General features: G+C 52.8%; 15 non-coding genes across 15 annotated transcripts; all 15 read right to left on the reverse strand.

The window, feature by feature from the left end:
* Positions 1-12113: 12113 nt before the first annotated feature.
* On the reverse strand, positions 12114-12195 carry Trnal-uag (transfer RNA leucine (anticodon UAG)). Its single transcript has one exon. It is a non-coding gene; the product is annotated as a tRNA-Leu (tRNA).
* A 439-nt stretch (positions 12196-12634) lies between these two features.
* Trnah-gug (transfer RNA histidin (anticodon GUG)) lies at positions 12635-12706 on the reverse strand. The gene has a single exon. It is a non-coding gene; the product is annotated as a tRNA-His (tRNA).
* Positions 12707-13080: 374 nt separating this feature from the next.
* On the reverse strand, positions 13081-13152 carry Trnae-cuc (transfer RNA glutamic acid (anticodon CUC)). The gene has a single exon. It is a non-coding gene; the product is annotated as a tRNA-Glu (tRNA).
* A 444-nt stretch (positions 13153-13596) lies between these two features.
* On the reverse strand, positions 13597-13678 carry Trnal-uag (transfer RNA leucine (anticodon UAG)). Its single transcript has one exon. It is a non-coding gene; the product is annotated as a tRNA-Leu (tRNA).
* A 439-nt stretch (positions 13679-14117) lies between these two features.
* On the reverse strand, positions 14118-14189 carry Trnah-gug (transfer RNA histidin (anticodon GUG)). Its single transcript has one exon. It is a non-coding gene; the product is annotated as a tRNA-His (tRNA).
* Positions 14190-14553: 364 nt separating this feature from the next.
* On the reverse strand, positions 14554-14625 carry Trnae-cuc (transfer RNA glutamic acid (anticodon CUC)). The gene has a single exon. It is a non-coding gene; the product is annotated as a tRNA-Glu (tRNA).
* Positions 14626-15069: 444 nt separating this feature from the next.
* On the reverse strand, positions 15070-15151 carry Trnal-uag (transfer RNA leucine (anticodon UAG)). Its single transcript has one exon. It is a non-coding gene; the product is annotated as a tRNA-Leu (tRNA).
* Positions 15152-15590: 439 nt separating this feature from the next.
* On the reverse strand, positions 15591-15662 carry Trnah-gug (transfer RNA histidin (anticodon GUG)). Its single transcript has one exon. It is a non-coding gene; the product is annotated as a tRNA-His (tRNA).
* Positions 15663-16026: 364 nt separating this feature from the next.
* Positions 16027-16098, reverse strand: Trnae-cuc (transfer RNA glutamic acid (anticodon CUC)). The gene has a single exon. It is a non-coding gene; the product is annotated as a tRNA-Glu (tRNA).
* A 444-nt stretch (positions 16099-16542) lies between these two features.
* On the reverse strand, positions 16543-16624 carry Trnal-uag (transfer RNA leucine (anticodon UAG)). The gene has a single exon. It is a non-coding gene; the product is annotated as a tRNA-Leu (tRNA).
* Positions 16625-17063: 439 nt separating this feature from the next.
* Positions 17064-17135, reverse strand: Trnah-gug (transfer RNA histidin (anticodon GUG)). Its single transcript has one exon. It is a non-coding gene; the product is annotated as a tRNA-His (tRNA).
* A 364-nt stretch (positions 17136-17499) lies between these two features.
* Trnae-cuc (transfer RNA glutamic acid (anticodon CUC)) lies at positions 17500-17571 on the reverse strand. Its single transcript has one exon. It is a non-coding gene; the product is annotated as a tRNA-Glu (tRNA).
* A 444-nt stretch (positions 17572-18015) lies between these two features.
* Positions 18016-18097, reverse strand: Trnal-uag (transfer RNA leucine (anticodon UAG)). The gene has a single exon. It is a non-coding gene; the product is annotated as a tRNA-Leu (tRNA).
* A 439-nt stretch (positions 18098-18536) lies between these two features.
* Trnah-gug (transfer RNA histidin (anticodon GUG)) lies at positions 18537-18608 on the reverse strand. The gene has a single exon. It is a non-coding gene; the product is annotated as a tRNA-His (tRNA).
* A 374-nt stretch (positions 18609-18982) lies between these two features.
* On the reverse strand, positions 18983-19054 carry Trnae-cuc (transfer RNA glutamic acid (anticodon CUC)). Its single transcript has one exon. It is a non-coding gene; the product is annotated as a tRNA-Glu (tRNA).
* Between the last annotated feature and the right edge of the window lie 54 nt (positions 19055-19108).

Consider the following 19108-nt stretch of genomic DNA (forward strand, 5'->3'; position numbering starts at 1 on the left):
GTTCAAGTTGAAGTTATGGAATCGGAGATACTGAATTTCCGCGAGGAATGTTTCTTGTAGCTGTTCACCGCTAGCGAAGCATCGAAGGAAAACCAAAAACCTCTTGAAGTGAAAGTACATGCCTATAATGACAGCGAATCAGTCGCATTGCGCCTACACTCCATAAAATAAAGATATAATAATAGCGCATCATGCGCTGTTCACCTAAACGCAATTAAAAGCAAGAATAAAATTTGGAAAAAAAAAAAAAAAAAAAAAATAAAAACGCAAATACTGCCTGAGTTAGTCCTCTCAGTCATAGGGAAGGAACACCATTCACACGTCCCATGATATGATGTTCAAAATGCTTCGTGGCGGCCATTAAAATAAGGAATGAAAAAAGTCATAAAAAATAAAAAGAGCGACACATGTCAAAGGAATGAGTAGACTCCTGAACTTGCCGAACTGTCTGTCCAACAAGTCGAAGGAAAACACAAGTCTCTCCGACGGGTTAAAATAAAGTAAAAATTCTCCTTTCTTGAAAACCAAAACCAGCTCGTGCGCCACGCATCCGTGATGGGACGCCGATGTCGTAGGAACCAGACGATGAAAATAAGGAATAAAAACATAAAGAAATCACTGAATGACAGCTAAACACACACACACACGAACACAGGAGAAAACTGTATTAAACTTTTCGTCGTAATTTCCACGTTGCAGTCCTGCACAAGCGTAAGCATCGTACTTGTTCAATTATTCACTCTTCCTGTAGCATTCAATTTGCATTAACTATGTTTCCGGAGCCGGAGACAATTCCAAACACAGAAGGAAATAAAGGTCGCAGCAGTGAAGTGTGGATTACAACAGTTTGTCGTGGGCAAATGCGAGTGCAATTTGCAGAAAATTGGCAAATAGTTTGTGATAGTCTTTCCTGGTTTTAGTGAGGTCATGTTGCGTGGACAAATAAACCAGATAGGCATAGTCGTCCGTCAGTCGCAAGTGCAGGATGGCGAACACAGTGTGAGCCACGATCCATGCAGTGGCGGCACGCTTCGTATGCGGATATGGTTTGAAGTCCGGGATCAAAGCCGTGTCCGCAGAAAAACTGGCAACGCTGGTCCGATTGATAAGTGCGAGCATCCTGGCGGCAATGTTCCAAGTCGACTGTGACCTCAGGCACACGAAACGATGTTCTAAGGTGTCGTCCTGTCGACAGTCTTCACACAAGCTCGATGGAGATAAGTGGATGCGGCTCAGCTTTTCGTTGGTGGGGAGGATTCTGTTAACCACTTGGTACCAAAAGCTGCTGACTTCCGCTGACAGGAAGGGAGCGTGAACGTGAGCCCACGCCGTCCTCCACGCAGATCGCGGGTAGCGCGCCTCCATCTTATTGCCGACTGGCCGTCCGCGTAGTCCCTGGTAGACACCTTTCACAGTTCGTGTTCGATGGTCGAGGATGTCAGCGGCGAGATAACTTTTCTGAATGAAATATTCACGAACATGACGCAGCTGAAACGGTATTGTAGTCGGGTCGAGAGGTGCTTCTTCAGATAGAGGACGATGAATAGCGAACAGAACAGCTGTTGGACCCGACGGATCCTGTTCTATGGTGACGCTCGTCCGATGAAGGAGCAACGCAGCGGCTTTCATAGCAAAATGAATGAGGCCGAGTCCACCCTGTTCGCGCGGCAAAGTACATGTGTCGTAAGACACCTTGAAAATATGTCCCCGCCACAATAGCCAATAGACTGCCTGTGTTATAGCTCTGCCCAAATTCTTAGGTACCTGAAATAACTGAGCGAGATACCAGGCCTTACTGAGCAAGAAAACATTGATTAAACGCACCCGCTGTGTTAATGCTAGGGTGCGAGTAGCAGACAGGCTAGCCATAGCTCTTATGCCATTTAAGACAATACGCCAGTTGTAGGACGCAGTCTGTAACAGATTGGCTTGAAAGCGAACACCCAATATTTTGTGTTCCTGTTTCACTGTAAACCATGGGCGTTTGAAGCCCCGTGTCGCCGCATAAATAGGCAGAAAAACCGTCTTACGGGTATTGATGCTCGCACCGGATGCTCGTTCATACTGGGTGAGAACCGCGCGTATTTTATCGAAGTCGGTAGCTGAGGACACCAAGAGGCCAAGGTCGTCAGCATACGCGCGACAAACGTGCTTCTCATCCCCAATACGGATTCCCCTACAAACACTGTGCAAATTTCGCAACAAAGGATCTAAGGAAATTGCGTAAAGCGCCATGGACAGAGGGCACCCTTGTTTGACTGAACAGCAGAGCGGAACAGGTTCTGACAACAAGCCATTGATGCTAATCCGTGAGGTGGAATTTTTGAAAAGGTTAAAAATCATAGTTATATACTTTACACCGAAACCAAATTTCTGTAGCACTCGCCGGAGATATAAGTGGCTAACTCTGTCAAAAGCCATTGCAAAATCGATGGATAAAATGCCAAAAGGAATCCTATTCGTCGAAGCATAGGCAATGGCATCCCGGTATGTCGACACTGCACCATAGAGAGTGCGTTTCGGCACTGCACAGTATTGATAGGGACTAATCAGTTTTTTCATGACCAGCTTCAAGCGAGAGGAGACACATTTGGTAAAGAGTTTATAGTCACCATTAAGAAGGGTGATCGGTCTCAGATTGCACAGTTTCCTGGTGACTGGAACCTTTGGAGCCAAGACCACAATACCTTCCAGGAAGGACGCGGGGACATCCACGCCATTTAATATTTCATTAAAAACATCAGTCAGGGCCGAGCCAAACAAGTGCCAAAAATGCATATAAAATTCCGGTGGCAACCCATCAGCGCCCGGTGATTTATTCTGGGAACAGAGGGTTAAGACATCACGCACTTCCTCCACGGTAAAGTTTTCTGTGAGGCGACGGCGATCCGCTACGGATAAGACGTATGGAACGTCGTGGAGAAGCTCGGAAATCGCGACAGCATCAGTGTATTTCGCACTGAAAAGTTCGACGAAGTGACGGTGGGCCTCGGCAAGAATTGCCGCCTGGCTATGAAGCCGCGCACCGTCAGCTGATTCCAGCTCTGTGACGTAACGTCGCTTTGCGCGCCGGCGTTCGCGCAGCTGATGAAATACGGAAGGCGCTTCATCAACAAGCGGCCCGGGGGCCCGGCTCCGTACGACAGATCCGCGCAACGATTCCCTTTGCAAGTCCAGAAGACGGTGTTTTATACGCCGAATCGTCGCCATCCGAAGTGCGGGATTATTTGTGTGCAGGTGGATGGCATCATTTAAACAGCTTTCGTAAAATTTCAATGTAGATCGCTCCCAATGAGCAACATCCTGACTGAACTCCAGGATGGTCTTGCGGAATGCCGGCTTAACAAATTCTACCCACCAAGACAAAGTGGTGTCATATAGACCGCGATATTTCAGCACCCTCTGCCACACACGCACGATAACCGGCGCAAAATGTGGGTGTGAGAGATGTCGCACATTAAACTTCCATAATCGACTTGCGCGGGGTTTAATTGCCAATAGAGAATGAAAGCGGCAGACATACGCACAATGATCGGAAAAAATCACGGGGTGAATAGAGGATTCCGTAATACAGTGCTGTTTATCACGAGAAACATAAATTCTATCGAGCCGACTCCTTCCCGTGGGGTAAAAGAAAGTAAATCCCACGTCCCGCGGGTGTAAATAACACCACGAGTCAATTAAATTCATCTCCGTAACGAGCGTCTGTAATTCTAGGCACTTATACGGCCGTGGCTCCTGATCTCTATCTTCCAGCACGCAGTTAAAATCACCGCCCATGACTACAGGCAGGTGGGGGCCCCGTAAAAGGTGACAAATGTCACTACTGTAAAACACACGGCGATGCGGCTGCCCGTCGGCTCCAGAAGGGGCGTACACGTTAATATATCGGACGTTGTTGATCGTGCAAGCCACACCACGACCATTAGGAATGGTAGCAACATTACTATAGTCAAGATCAACACGAATTAAAATAGCAGTACCACAATTACACTCGATATCAAAGTTCAAGAGAACTTGATAGCCCGGAATTGAGTGTAGTAGATCTATCACAACCTCCTGCAAAAACACTACGTCAGCAGCAATGTAATTTAAAAACCCCACAAAACTAGCAAACTTCACCGGTGACTCCAATTTATTAAGATTAATAGTAGCTACGACAGATGGAGGGCGTGCTACCATAGACTACAGGGAAAAACAAATAACACAAATTAGACGGCAGGAGTGGACTCACCCTCCTCCTCCATATCGTCTGCCCAGTCACAACGTGCAGACGGTGCAACCGAAGTAGGCGGTTCTTGTGTGGGAGGTGCAGACGCGGAATCCTGCGAAGAGGGGCGCGTGCGCCGCTGGGGAGTATCTTCAGCCTTACGCTTAACCGAATGTTGGGCCGGGTTCGTTGCCTGAGACGTCGTAGTGTCCATTACGAGATTCACATCAGAGCAGTGCAACATTTCCTTTAACTGTCGTACAACCTCTTCCCGCCTGTCTTCCGACACACTTGTAGTAGGCGCTGGCTGACTGCTCGCCACAGGACGTTGTTGACGACGTCCGGTAGCAACCGACGGCCGAGATTCGACTACGGGGCGGGGCAAGGGCTTGTGCGTCGGCTTTTGCACAGATTTTTGCTTTTGTTTCGACTTCGGACGTGGAACCTGCTTCCACTCCGGAGACGGGCTGCGTTCCCCGCGAGAAAAGGAACGTTTTTCTAAAATACGTGAACTACTGGCACTGCGAAAGCGTTCAGCATTTCCACGCCTCTCCGAAACACTTTCACGCCTTGGCTTTGGTTCCTGTGAGGCAGTAGCCCCGTCCGGAACACCTTGAGGTACGGATTTAGATGGTGACGGATCCACAACAGCAACAGGGGGGGTAGCCACCTGCGCGGGTTCTGATGCGGTCCGCACCGGAACTTCAGGCAAGGCCGGAGGCGGAATCGATACAGTAGCTGCGGGAACTGACTGAGAAGGTACGGACATGTCTTGAACAGAAACAGTACCGGTTGCAGGGGCATCGGTATCCATCGCGACCGCATCATCTAACGGTGTTTCCGTGTCCGCGGAACGTGCCGGTGAACGCGGAACACCTAACAAGACGGCAGCGTACGACTCGTCGTCATCTTGCCCACGGGGCGGCAACTGCACAGGGCGCCTACGCCGAGGACAATTTTGCCGAAAATGGTCTGTGGCATTACAATAGGAGCAGGTCTGGGGCTGACCACTATACGAAATAAAAGCCCGGTGGCCGGCCATAACCAAAAACGAAGGAACGTGCTTCCTCACAATCATTTTGACACTACGGATACCGTTCTCAACTTGATAGATGTAAGCGGACGACCACTTTTCTTTCGTAATCGACAAAACTGTGCCAGAAGGCATAAGGCTACGAGCTATTGTCTCATTCCTAGTTTCAAACGGAAGATTGAATACTCGAACATTTCGGATACCAAAACCAGCATTCGACAGAGTCACATTGCTAATCGTCCCATCAGAGTGTTTGAATTTTCGGACACCACCGTTTTCACTTACGAGGGCATCACACAGTTCCGGACATTTCAATTTTACAAACAAAGAATTAAGGAACGCGTCCAATTGCAAGCCTAGCACATCACTTTCAGGAATTTTCAAGTCATTTTTCATCCACGAATGAATTTCGAAAGCAGACGGTCGGGTGACGTTTCTATCGAATTCACATTGGATATTATTTTCTCGGTCTTCAGAATCCATCTTAACTTACAGTTCAGCTGACTACCGCAGCGAAGAAACAGGCACCGCGACGAACCGCCGCCGACCGCGAAGCACACGTAAACACCGCCCGACACGCCGGAGCGAGCGCGCGATGTGTTCGGGCCCACGACTCCGAAGAGACTTGTGCCTGAAACCAGCGCCTGAGACCGCTCGGCCACGCTACCTACGCAACACGCGCGTCACATGAGCTGCGTCCTGGTTGGTTGGTTGGTTGGTTTGGGGGATTAAAGGGACCAGACTGCTATGGTCATCGGTCCCTTTTTCCAAAGACAAAGAACACCCACAGAGAATAAAAACGAGGAACAAAAGAGATCACAGACGATACAGGACAAGAGAAACTGAAACAAAGACAAGACAAAACGAACTAAAAGCACACAGAGTGTGACGGTGGTTGGCCGACCAGAGAAATAAAAAAGGAAAAGCCAACCACTGGAAACACATTAAAAAATCAGTTTAAAACCGGAGGCCAAAGGCCAGAATCAACACAAAACAATAAGATAAAAACAGAAAAACTCAGAGTAAAGAATAAAAACCCCCTGCCCGAATAAAACGTAAAACTAAGTCAGCCATAGCCGGGTCATCTGTTAAAAGGGCAGGGAGCGAGGCAGGCAGTGCGAACGACTGCCTGAGCGCAGCTAAAAACGGACACTCCAATAAAACATGAACCACGGATAAAACGGAGCCGCAGCGACATAGAGGCGCATCCTCACGGCGCAATAAGTGGCCGTGGGTAAGCCGAGTGTGCCCAATGCGCAGCCGGCAGAGGACAACAGACTCCTTGCGAGAAACCCGCAAGGAGGAGCGCCACACACCGGTAGCCCCCTTGATGGCCCGAAGTTTGTTGCGTGAAGGCAGGGCGCGCCATTCAGTGTCCCAAAGGTCCAGAATTTTGCGGCGTAGGAACGCCCGCAAATCGGTCTCCGGGAGGCCAACGTCCAGAGGTGGTGCACTAGTCGCCTCTTTCGCCAGCCGGTCAACATTCTCGTTGCCGGGGATCCCAACATGGCCTGGGGTCCACACGAAGACCGCAGAGCGGCCGCAACGCGCAAGAGTATGCAGGGACTCATGGATAGCCATCACCAGACGGGAACGAGGAAAACACTGGTCGAGTGCTCGTAAACTGCTCAGGGAATCGCTACAGATAACGAACGACTCACCTGAGCAGGAGCGGATATACTCTAGGGCTCGAAAGATGGCGACCAGCTCAGCAGTGTAAACGCTGCAGCCAGCCGGCAAAGAACGTTGTTCGGAATGGTTCCCTAGAGTGAGCGCATACCCGACTCGACCAGCAACCATCGAGCCGTCGGTGTAAACAATGCCAGAGCCCTGATACGTGGCCAGGATGGAATAAAAGCGGCGGCGGAAGGCCTCTGGAGGGACTAAGTCCTTCGAGCCCTGTGCCAAGTCTAGCCGAAGGCAAGGGCGAGGAACGCACCACGGGGGTGTACGCAGAAGTGCCCGGAAAGGAGGTGGAACAGGGACAAGCCCAAGCCCGGAGAGAAGCTCCTTGACGCGTATGGCGATCGGACAACCCGACCGGGGCCGACGTTCCGGCAGACGGACGACTGACTGCGGGAACAGGAGACGATAGGTAGGATGCCCGGGCGAGCTTAGAACATGGGCAGCATAAGCGGCCAGCAAACGTTGGCGCCGGAACCGCAGTGGAGGGACACCTGCCTCCACGAGTAAGCTGTCCACAGGGCTGGTGCGGAAAGCACCAGTGGCAAGGCGTATCCCGCTGTGGAGGATTGGGTCCAGCACCCGCAACGCAGACGGGGATGCTGAGCCATATGCCAGGCACCCATAATCCAGACGGGACTGGATTAACGCCTGGTAGAGCCGTAACAGGGTAGAGCGGTCGGCTCCCCAGCGGGTGTGGCTCAAGCATCTCAGAGCGTTTAGATGCCGCCAACACGTCTGTTTAAGCTGCTGGATATGAGGCAGCCAAGTCAACCGGGCATCAAAAACCACCCCCAAAAACCTGTGGGTCTCCACCACAGCAAGGAGTTCGTCGGCAAGATAAAGCCGCGGCTCAGGATGGACTGTTCGGCGCCGGCAGAAATGTATAACGCGGGTCTTGGCTGCCGAAAACTGAAACCCATGCGCTACAGCCCAAGACTGCGCCTTACGGATAGCGCCCTGTAGCTGACGTTCAACAGCTGCAATGCCAGTAGAGCTGTAATAAAGGCAGAAGTCGTCAGCATACAGGGAAGCGGAGACAGAATTTCCCACGGCCGCAGCAAGCCCGTTAATGGCTATTAAAAACAGACAGACACTTAAAACAGAGCCCTGTGGCACACCGTTCTCCTGGACGTGGGAGGAACTATACGAGGCCGCGACTTGCACGCGGAAGGTACGACACGACAGAAAATTGCGGATAAAAATCGGCAGAGGACCCCGAAGACCCCATCCATGGAGCGTAGAAAGAATGTGATGACGCCACGTCGTATCGTACGCCTTCCGCATGTCGAAAAAGACAGCGACCAGGTGCTGACGGCGGGAAAAGGCAGTACGGATGGCCGACTCCAGGCTCACCAGATTGTCGGCGGCGGAGCGGCCTTTACGGAACCCACCCTGAGATGGAGCCAGAAGGCCTCGAGACTCCAGTACCCAATGCAAGCGCCGGCTCACCATCCGTTCAAGCAACTTGCAAAGAACGTTGGTGAGGCTAATGGGACGGTAGCTGTCCACCTCCAGAGGGTGCTTTCCAGGTTTCAAAACGGGGATGACAATGCCTTCCCGCCATTGCGACGGAAACTCCCCCTCGACCCAAAGACGGTTGTAAAGATCGAGAAGGCGCCGCTGGCAGTCCACTGAAAGGTGTTTCAGCATCTGACAGTGGATGCCATCTGGCCCAGGAGCGGTATCAGGGCAAGCAGCGAGGGCACTGCGAAATTCCCACTCACTAAATGGAGCATTGTAAGATTCCGGGTGGTTGGTGCGAAACGAAAGGCTCCGACGTTCCATCCGCTCTTTAATGGAGCGGAAGGCCTGGGGGTAATTCGCAGAAGCGGAACTCATAGCAAAATGCTCTGCTAAGCGATTGGCAATGACGTCGGAGTCAGTACAAACTGCTCCATTCAGTGAGAGCGCAGGGACGCTGGCAGGTGGCCGATAGCCGTAGACGCGTCGAATCTTGGCCCAGACCTGCGAAGGAGTGACATGGAGGCCAATGGTGGACACATACCGCTCCCAGCACTCCTTCTTGCCGTGGCGGATAAGGAGGCGGGCCCGCGCACGCAGCCGTTTGAAGGCGAGAAGGTGGTCGAGGGAGGGGTGTCGCTTGTGACGCTGGAGCGCCCGCCGGCGATCTTTAATCGCTTCAGCGATCTCAGGCGACCACCAAGGCACAGCCTTCCGCCGAGGGGACCCACAGGAATGGGGAATGGCAGATTCGGCGGCAGTAACGATGCCGGTGGTGACCGATTGAACCACCGCATCAATGTCATCGGTAGAGAGAGGCTCAAAAGCGGCAGTGGAGGAGAACAAGTCCCAGTCAGCCTTATTCATAGCCCATCTGCTAGGGTGCCCAGAAGAGGGGCGCTGTGGTAGTGACAAAAAGATCGGAAAATGGTCACTACCACACAGGTCGTCATGCACACTCCATTGGACAGACGGTAAGAGGCTATGGCTACAGATTGAAAGGTCAATGGCGGAGTAGGTGCCATGCGCCACACTGAAGTGTGTGAAGGCACCATCATTTAACAGCGAGAGATCGAGCTGCGACAATAAATGCTCAATGATGGCGCCTCGACCTGTTGCCACTGACCCACCCCACAGAGGGTTATGAGCGTTGAAGTCGCCCAATAGCAAGAAAGGTGGCGGCAATTGGGCGACCAGTGCAGCCAGGACATGCTGCGAGACATCACCATCCGGTGGAATGTAAAGACTGCAGACGGTAACAGCCTGTGGCGTCCACACACGTACAGCGACAGCCTCTAAAGGCGTCTGGAGAGGGACAGACTCGCTGTGCAGAGTGTGAAGGATATAAATGCAGACGCCACCAGACACCCTTTCATAAGCTGCTCGGTTCTTGTAATAACCCCGATAGCCACGGAGGGCGGGGGTTCGCATCGCCGGAAACCAAGTTTCCTGCAGAGCAATGCAGAAGAAAGGGCGAAGGCTGAGAAGTTGGCGGAGCTCAGCTAGATGGTGGAAGAAACCGCTGCAGTTCCACTGGAGGATGGTATTAGCCATGGATGGGAAAGGCGTGAAGGGACTGGGGAGGCAGATTACGCCTCCGGGGCCCCTGCTGCTACTGAGTCACCACCGGGACAACAGCTATCTACTGCATCCGAGGGACTGGCGAGATCCATGTCCTCAGCGGACGCCAGGATCTCCACCTCATCCTCGGACGCAGAGGGAGAAGGTTGCGGTGGGACAGGTGCCACCGCAATTTCAGGATGCTTGGGAGCCTTTTTCTTTGACTGCTTTGCGCGCTGAGCCTTAGGTGGTTCTGGCTGGGAGGGCCTCACTGGGTCAGTCTCTGGGACTGAAGACGACCGTGACGCCCTACGACCAGCGACCGGTGATTGTTTGACAACCTTGCGGGTGTCCACTTTGGCACTGGGCAAAGCCTGGGATGGGAGGGCCCCAAGGGACCCCTTCCGAGCGAGAGGAGCCGAAGAAGGCTCACGCTTCTCCGGCTGTGAAGGGGGAACAGATGTCCCCGGTGGTTGGGGTGGTGTTGCTCCTGAAGTAGATGGAGCAGGAGCAACAGGGAGTGAAGTGCCCCCCACAACCAAGGGGGCCGGTGAATGCTGACCGAGCTGAGATCGAACTGGTGTTGCAGCAGCGGCATAACTAGTTGGCATTGGCACAGGATGTAGCCGCTCAAATTTCCGCCTTGCCTCGGTGTAGGACAGGCGGTCCAGGGTCTTATATTCCATTATCTTCCGTTCCTTCTGAAAGATCCTACAGTCCGGCGAGCAGGGGGAATGGTGTTCTCCGCAGTTAACACAGATAGGAGGCGGGGCACATGGAGTATCAGGATGCGAAGGACGTCCACAATCCCGACACGTGATGCTGGAAGTACAGCGAGATGACATGTGCCCGAACTTCCAGCATTTAAAACACCGCATCGGAGGAGGGATATATGGCTTCACATCACAACGGTAAACCATCACCTTAACCTTTTCGGGTAAGACATCACCCTCAAAGGCCAAGATGAAGGCACCGGTGGCTACCTGATTATCCCTCGGACCCCGATGGACGCGCCGGACGAAGTGAACACCTCGTCGTTCGAGGTTGGCGCGTAATTCATCGTCGGACTGCAGAAGAAGATCCCTGTGGAATATTATACCCTGGACCATGTTCAGACTCTTATGCGGCGTGATGTTAACTGAAACATCCCCCAACTTGTCACAATTGAGCAACCTCCGTGACTGGGCAGAGGATGCCGTTTTGATGAGCACAGAACCAGAGCGCATCTTGGACAAGCCATCCACCTCCCCGAACTTGTCCTCTAAATGCTCCACAAAAAACTGGGGCTTGGTTGACATAAACGATTCCCCATCAACTCGCGTACACACAAGGAACCGGGGTGAATAGTCTCCACTGCCTTCTTTTGCCATACGTTCCTCCCATGGAGTGGCCAGGGAGGGAAATGATCGTGGATCGTATTTCCTGCCGTTGAGGTTAGACCTCGATCGCTTAGAGACTGCTGGTGGTGGCCCACCAGCGAGAGATGATGTACCACGCTTCATTGCGGGTCATCCGCCCTGATGCCACCTACTCCGACCAAGGGCCCTCCCCACGGGCGCCACCCAGCCACAGCAAAGGCCACCTGGCAGGATGGCCATTGCCGGGAGTCCCGATGCCCCAGGGAGATGGGCATCTACTCCTTGGCATACGTGGGGAGTGAACGGCGCAGGCATCAGTAGAGCGATCCCTGTGTTGTCAGGGGGCTACAACCAAGAGGGTACATGGCGACCCCACCACAACGGACTGGCTACCGTGCTGGATCTTAGGTGCAAAAATGGCCAAGGTCGTCGTCGCAGGTAAAAGAAACACTGCAGAGTGCAGCGTGGTAATCGCCCATGAGATCGAAAACGAGCGGGACACCATCGCAACGACGAGAAAGACGGCAATAGGTCTAATTGCACGAAGGATACAGTGCACCATGTAAGGTGCCCTTCCCCAATTGGCTCGCTCTTCGGAATAATTTGGATAGATGGAGGTCAAACCCGAGAGGGGACCATCACATAAGGCCGAAACGTTTGAGACTCCTTTTAGTCGCCTCTTACGACAGGCAGGAATACCGCGGGCCTATTCTAATCCCCGGACCCGCAGGGGGGGCGCGTCACATGAGCTGCGTCCTACTCCACGAGAACACACAGCAACGGCACAAAAATGAGACGCCAAAATTGGCAACGGTGGGATTCGAACCCACGCCTCAGAAGAGACTGGTGCCTAAAACCAGCGCCTTAGACCGCTCGGCCACGTTACCCTTGCAAGAGCGGCGGCAAAACGTTCCCTTTGTACTACAAAGATCACTTCGAAATGGAAGTATCTTGGCAATCGCCGTGCCATGTATTTTCACTGCTCTCCCACTGGAAGCGTCTCTTTAGGCCACCCACAACAAGAAAATGCCGTGCCCGCCATATGGTAGCGACGCCACTTGTCTGTAGCTGTCGTAGTTAAGGAGACAGCATCAAGAGACGTTTTCGTGCCGTGACCAGGTTTCGAACCTGGGCTTTCCGTAACCACTAAAGTATCGTAGCTGTACCTGTCAGGCGGAGCTAGAATGCTCCATGTAACAAACATATGTGAGCTCAAGTACAAACTGCGGCCTGCGGAACACGAGTGAAAAACCAAGAAAGCACTGTGATTTCGAGTACTCGTGCACTATCGTCAATGCAACGGCAGCAAGGAAAAACTTTCAAAATTGCCGTGACCAGGATTCGAACCTGGGTTATTGCGGCCACAACGCAATGTCCTAACCACTAGACGATCACGGCCACGGAGGCGCCCCCGAAAGCAGCTGCCTGGAATGCAAGTGTCGATACACAGCAAAACCTAGGCCAAGGTGTACGCCACAGCAGTGGCAGACACGGTCTCCATCACATGCATACGAGCAGATGAACGTGCCTGCGCTGTCGGGACACTAACTACAGTGGTTAGCTGCATTCACCTCCGTGGCAATGTCTTGCAGTCCTCCAAGCCTCTTGACTACAGACATGTGACTCGATAACAAGTGGACAGACACAGCATCTCTCTCGCCGTCGGGTGTTGCCACGAATCATACTTAACGTGGCTTTCTGCACGCGTCAGCGTAGCGTCAGTCGAGCAAAGTCGAGACAAGTCGCATAAGAGGAGCAACAAAAACGCGCATTTCCGGTACCGGGAATCGAACCCGGGCCTCCTGGGTGAGAGCCAGGTATCCTAGCCACTAGACTACACCGGATTACAACGCCAGTGCTCCTCCAGCGAACGCAGCAACCACCCACGATTAACTGACGACAACTGTAAAAAATCCACTCTCGCACGCTATAGAGCGGCATGCTCTGGACGCATATCGTGGAGACGAACGCCAGCAGTGATGAGAGCAAAAGGCGCCTACAAATCCTGCCGTTGCACCACGTACTGTTCTACGACACTTCACGAAGCAGACGCTCACGCCTTGTTGTGCTGTTTCCTTTGCGGGCAATGAGTGCATGTGACTTCGATGCAGGAAACATTACACGTTTGGCAGCAGTGGGATTCGAACCCACGCCTCCGAAGAGACTTGTGCCTGAAACCAGCGCCTGAGACCGCTCGGCCACGCTACCTACGCAACACGCGCGTCACATGAGCTGCGTCCTACTCCACGAGAACACACAGCAACGGCACAAAAATGAGACGCCAAAATTGGCAACGGTGGGATTCGAACCCACGCCTCAGAAGAGACTGGTGCCTAAAACCAGCGCCTTAGACCGCTCGGCCACGTTACCCTTGCAAGAGCGGCGGCAAAACGTTTCCTTTGTACTACAAAGATCACTTCGAAATGGAAGTATCTTGGCAATCGCCGTGCCATGTATTTTCACTGCTCTCCCACTGGAAGCGTCTCTTTAGGCCACCCACAACAAGAAAATGCCGTGCCCGCCATATGGTAGCGACGCCACTTGTCTGTAGCTGTCGTAGTTAAGGAGACAGCATCAAGAGACGTTTTCGTGCCGTGACCAGGTTTCGAACCTGGGCTTTCCGTAACCACTAAAGTATCGTAGCTGTACCTGTCAGGCGGAGCTAGAATGCTCCATGTAACAAACATATGTGAGCTCAAGTACAAACTGCGGCCTGCGGAACACGAGTGAAAAACCAAGAAAGCACTGTGATTTCGAGTACTCGTGCACTATCGTCAATGCAACGGCAGCAAGGAAAAACTTTCAAAATTGCCGTGACCAGGATTCGAACCTGGGTTATTGCGGCCACAACGCAATGTCCTAACCACTAGACGATCACGGCCACGGAGGCGCCCCCGAAAGCAGCTGGCTGGAATGCAAGTGTCGATACACAGCAAAGCCTAGGCCAAGGTGTACGCCACAGCAGTGGCAGACACGGTCTCCATCACATGCATACGAGCAGATGAACGTGCCTGCGCTGTCGGGACACTAACTACAGTGGTTAGCTGCATTCACCTCCGTGGCAATGTCTTGCAGTCCTCCAAGCCTCTTGACTACAGACATGTGACTCGATAACAAGTGGACAGACACAGCATCTCTCTCGCCGTCGGGTGTTGCCACGAATCATACTTAACGTGGCTTTCTGCACGCGTCAGCGTAGCGTCAGTCGAGACAAGTCGCATAAGAGGAGCAACAAAAACGCGCATTTCCGGTACCGGGAATCGAACCCGGGACTCCTGGGTGAGAGCCAGGTATCCTAGCCACTAGACTACACCGGATTACAACGCCAGTGCTCCTCCAGCGAACGCAGCAACCACCCACGATTAACTGACGACAACTGTAAAAAATCCACTCTCGCACGCTGTAGAGCGGCATGCTCTGGACGCATATCGTGGAGACGAACGCCAGCAGTGATGAGAGCAAAAGGCGCCTACAAATCCTGCCGTTGCACCACGTACTGTTCTACGACACTTCACGAAGCAGACGCTCACGCCTTGTTGTGCTGTTTCCTTTGCGGGCAATGAGTGCATGTGACTTCGATGCAGGAAACATTACACGTTTGGCAGCAGTGGGATTCGAACCCACGCCTCCGAAGAGACTTGTGCCTGAAACCAGCGCCTGAGACCGCTCGGCCACGCTACCTACGCAACACGCGCGTCACATGAGCTGCGACCTACTCCACGAGAACACACAGCAACGGCACAAAAATGAGACGCCAAAATTGGCAACGGTGGGATTCGAACCCACGCCTCAGAAGAGACTGGTGCCTAAAACCAGCGCCTTAGACCGCTCGGCCACGTTACCCTTGCAAGAGCGGCGGCAAAACGTTCCCTTTGTACTACAAAGATCACTTCGAAATGGAAGTATCTTGGCAATCGCCGTGCCATGTATTTTCACTGCTCTCCCACTGGAAGCGTCTCTTTAGGCCACCCACAACAAGAAAATGCCGTGCCCGCCATATGGTAGCGACGCCACTTGTCTGTAGCTGTCGTAGTTAAGGAGACAGCATCAAGAGACGTTTTCGTGCCGTGACCAGGTTTCGAACCTGGGCTTTCCGTAACCACTAAAGTATCGTAGCTGTACCTGTCAGGCGGAGCTAGAATGCTCCATGTAACAAACATATGTGAGCTCAAGTACAAACTGCGGCCTGCGGAACACGAGTGAAAAACCAAGAAAGCACTGTGATTTCGAGTACTCGTGCACTATCGTCAATGCAACGGCAGCAAGGAAAAACTTTCAAAATTGCCGTGACCAGGATTCGAACCTGGGTTATTGCGGCCACAACGCAATGTCCTAACCACTAGACGATCACGGCCACGGAGGCGCCCCCGAAAGCAGCTGGCTGGAATGCAAGTGTCGATACACAGCAAAGCCTAGGCCAAGGTGTACGCCACAGCAGTGGCAGACACGGTCTCCATCACATGCATACGAGCAGATGAACGTGCCTGCGCTGTCGGGACACTAACTACAGTGGTTAGCTGCATTCACCTCCGTGGCAATGTCTTGCAGTCCTCCAAGCCTCTTGACTACAGACATGTGACTCGATAACAAGTGGACAGACACAGCATCTCTCTCGCCGTCGGGTGTTGCCACGAATCATACTTAACGTGGCTTTCTGCACGCGTCAGCGTAGCGTCAGTCGAGACAAGTCGCATAAGAGGAGCAACAAAAACGCGCATTTCCGGTACCGGGAATCGAACCCGGGCCTCCTGGGTGAGAGCCAGGTATCCTAGCCACTAGACTACACCGGATTACAACGCCAGTGCTCCTCCAGCGAACGCAGCAACCACCCACGATTAACTGACGACAACTGTAAAAAATCCACTCTCGCACGCTATAGAGCGGCATGCTCTGGACGCATATCGTGGAGACGAACGCCAGCAGTGATGAGAGCAAAAGGCGCCTACAAATCCTGCCGTTGCACCACGTACTGTTCTACGACACTTCACGAAGCAGACGCTCACGCCTTGTTGTGCTGTTTCCTTTGCGGGCAATGAGTGCATGTGACTTCGATGCAGGAAACATTACACGTTTGGCAGCAGTGGGATTCGAACCCACGCCTCCGAAGAGACTTGTGCCTGAAACCAGCGCCTGAGACCGCTCGGCCACGCTACCTACGCAACACGCGCGTCACATGAGCTGCGTCCTACTCCACGAGAACACACAGCAACGGCACAAAAATGAGACGCCAAAATTGGCAACGGTGGGATTCGAACCCACGCCTCAGAAGAGACTGGTGCCTAAAACCAGCGCCTTAGACCGCTCGGCCACGTTACCCTTGCAAGAGCGGCGGCAAAACGTTTCCTTTGTACTACAAAGATCACTTCGAAATGGAAGTATCTTGGCAATCGCCGTGCCATGTATTTTCACTGCTCTCCCACTGGAAGCGTCTCTTTAGGCCACCCACAACAAGAAAATGCCGTGCCCGCCATATGGTAGCGACGCCACTTGTCTGTAGCTGTCGTAGTTAAGGAGACAGCATCAAGAGACGTTTTCGTGCCGTGACCAGGTTTCGAACCTGGGCTTTCCGTAACCACTAAAGTATCGTAGCTGTACCTGTCAGGCGGAGCTAGAATGCTCCATGTAACAAACATATGTGAGCTCAAGTACAAACTGCGGCCTGCGGAACACGAGTGAAAAACCAAGAAAGCACTGTGATTTCGAGTACTCGTGCACTATCGTCAATGCAACGGCAGCAAGGAAAAACTTTCAAAATTGCCGTGACCAGGATTCGAACCTGGGTTATTGCGGCCACAACGCAATGTCCTAACCACTAGACGATCACGGCCACGGAGGCGCCCCCGAAAGCAGCTGGCTGGAATGCAAGTGTCGATACACAGCAAAGCCTAGGCCAAGGTGTACGCCACAGCAGTGGCAGACACGGTCTCCATCACATGCATACGAGCAGATGAACGTGCCTGCGCTGTCGGGACACTAACTACAGTGGTTAGCTGCATTCACCTCCGTGGCAATGTCTTGCAGTCCTCCAAGCCTCTTGACTACAGACATGTGACTCGATAACAAGTGGACAGACACAGCATCTCTCTCGCCGTCGGGTGTTGCCACGAATCATACTTAACGTGGCTTTCTGCACGCGTCAGCGTAGCGTCAGTCGAGACAAGTCGCATAAGAGGAGCAACAAAAACGCGCATTTCCGGTACCGGGAATCGAACCCGGGACTCCTGGGTGAGAGCCAGGTATCCTAGCCACTAGACTACACCGGATTACAACGCCAGTGCTCCTCCAGCGAACGCAGCAACCACCCACGATTAACTGACGACAACTGTAAAAAATCCACTCTCGCACGCTATAGAGCGGCATGCTCTGGACGCATATCGTGGAGACGAACGCCAGCAGTGATGAGAGCAAAAGGCGCCTACAAATCCTGCCGTTGCACCACGTACTGTTCTACGACACTTCACGAAGCAGACGCTCACGCCTTGTTGTGCTGTTTCCTTTGCGGGCAATGAGTGCATGTGACTTCGATGCAGGAAACATTACACGTTTGGCAGCAGTGGGATTCGAACCCACGCCTCCGAAGAGACTTGTGCCTGAAACCAGCGCCTGAGACCGCTCGGCCACGCTACCTACGCAACACGCGCGTCACATGAGCTGCGACCTACTCCACGAGAACACACAGCAACGGCACAAAAATGAGACGCCAAAATTGGCAACGGTGGGATTCGAACCCACGCCTCAGAAGAGACTGGTGCCTAAAACCAGCGCCTTAGACCGCTCGGCCACGTTACCCTTGCAAGAGCGGCGGCAAAACGTTCCCTTTGTACTACAAAGATCACTTCGAAATGGAAGTATCTTGGCAATCGCCGTGCCATGTATTTTCACTGCTCTCCCACTGGAAGCGTCTCTTTAGGCCACCCACAACAAGAAAATGCCGTGCCCGCCATATGGTAGCGACGCCACTTGTCTGTAGCTGTCGTAGTTAAGGAGACAGCATCAAGAGACGTTTTCGTGCCGTGACCAGGTTTCGAACCTGGGCTTTCCGTAACCACTAAAGTATCGTAGCTGTACCTGTCAGGCGGAGCTAGAATGCTCCATGTAACAAACATATGTGAGCTCAAGTACAAACTGCGGCCTGCGGAACACGAGTGAAAAACCAAGAAAGCACTGTGATTTCGAGTACTCGTGCACTATCGTCAATGCAACGGCAGCAAGGAAAAACTTTCAAAATTGCCGTGACCAGGATTCGAACCTGGGTTATTGCGGCCACAACGCAATGTCCTAACCACTAGACGATCACGGCCACGGAGGCGCCCCCGAAAGCAGCTGGCTGGAATGCAAGTGTCGATACACAGCAAAGCCTAGGCCAAGGTGTACGCCACAGCAGTGGCAGACACGGTCTCCATCACATGCATACGAGCAGATGAACGTGCCTGCGCTGTCGGGACACTAACTACAGTGGTTAGCTGCATTCACCTCCGTGGCAATGTCTTGCAGTCCTCCAAGCCTCTTGACTACAGACATGTGACTCGATAACAAGTGGACAGACACAGCATCTCTCTCGCCGTCGGGTGTTGCCACGAATCATACTTAACGTGGCTTTCTGCACGCGTCAGCGTAGCGTCAGTCGAGCAAAGTCGAGACAAGTCGCATAAGAGGAGCAACAAAAACGCGCATTTCCGGTACCGGGAATCGAACCCGGGCCTCCTGGGTGAGAGCCAGGTATCCTAGCCACTAGACTACACCGGATTACAACGCCAGTGCTCCTCCAGCGAACGCAGCAACCACCCACGATTAACTGAC

This window comes from Schistocerca cancellata, unplaced genomic scaffold (genome assembly GCF_023864275.1).
Source record: "Schistocerca cancellata isolate TAMUIC-IGC-003103 unplaced genomic scaffold, iqSchCanc2.1 HiC_scaffold_434, whole genome shotgun sequence".
Lineage (NCBI taxonomy): Eukaryota > Metazoa > Arthropoda > Insecta > Orthoptera > Acrididae > Schistocerca > Schistocerca cancellata.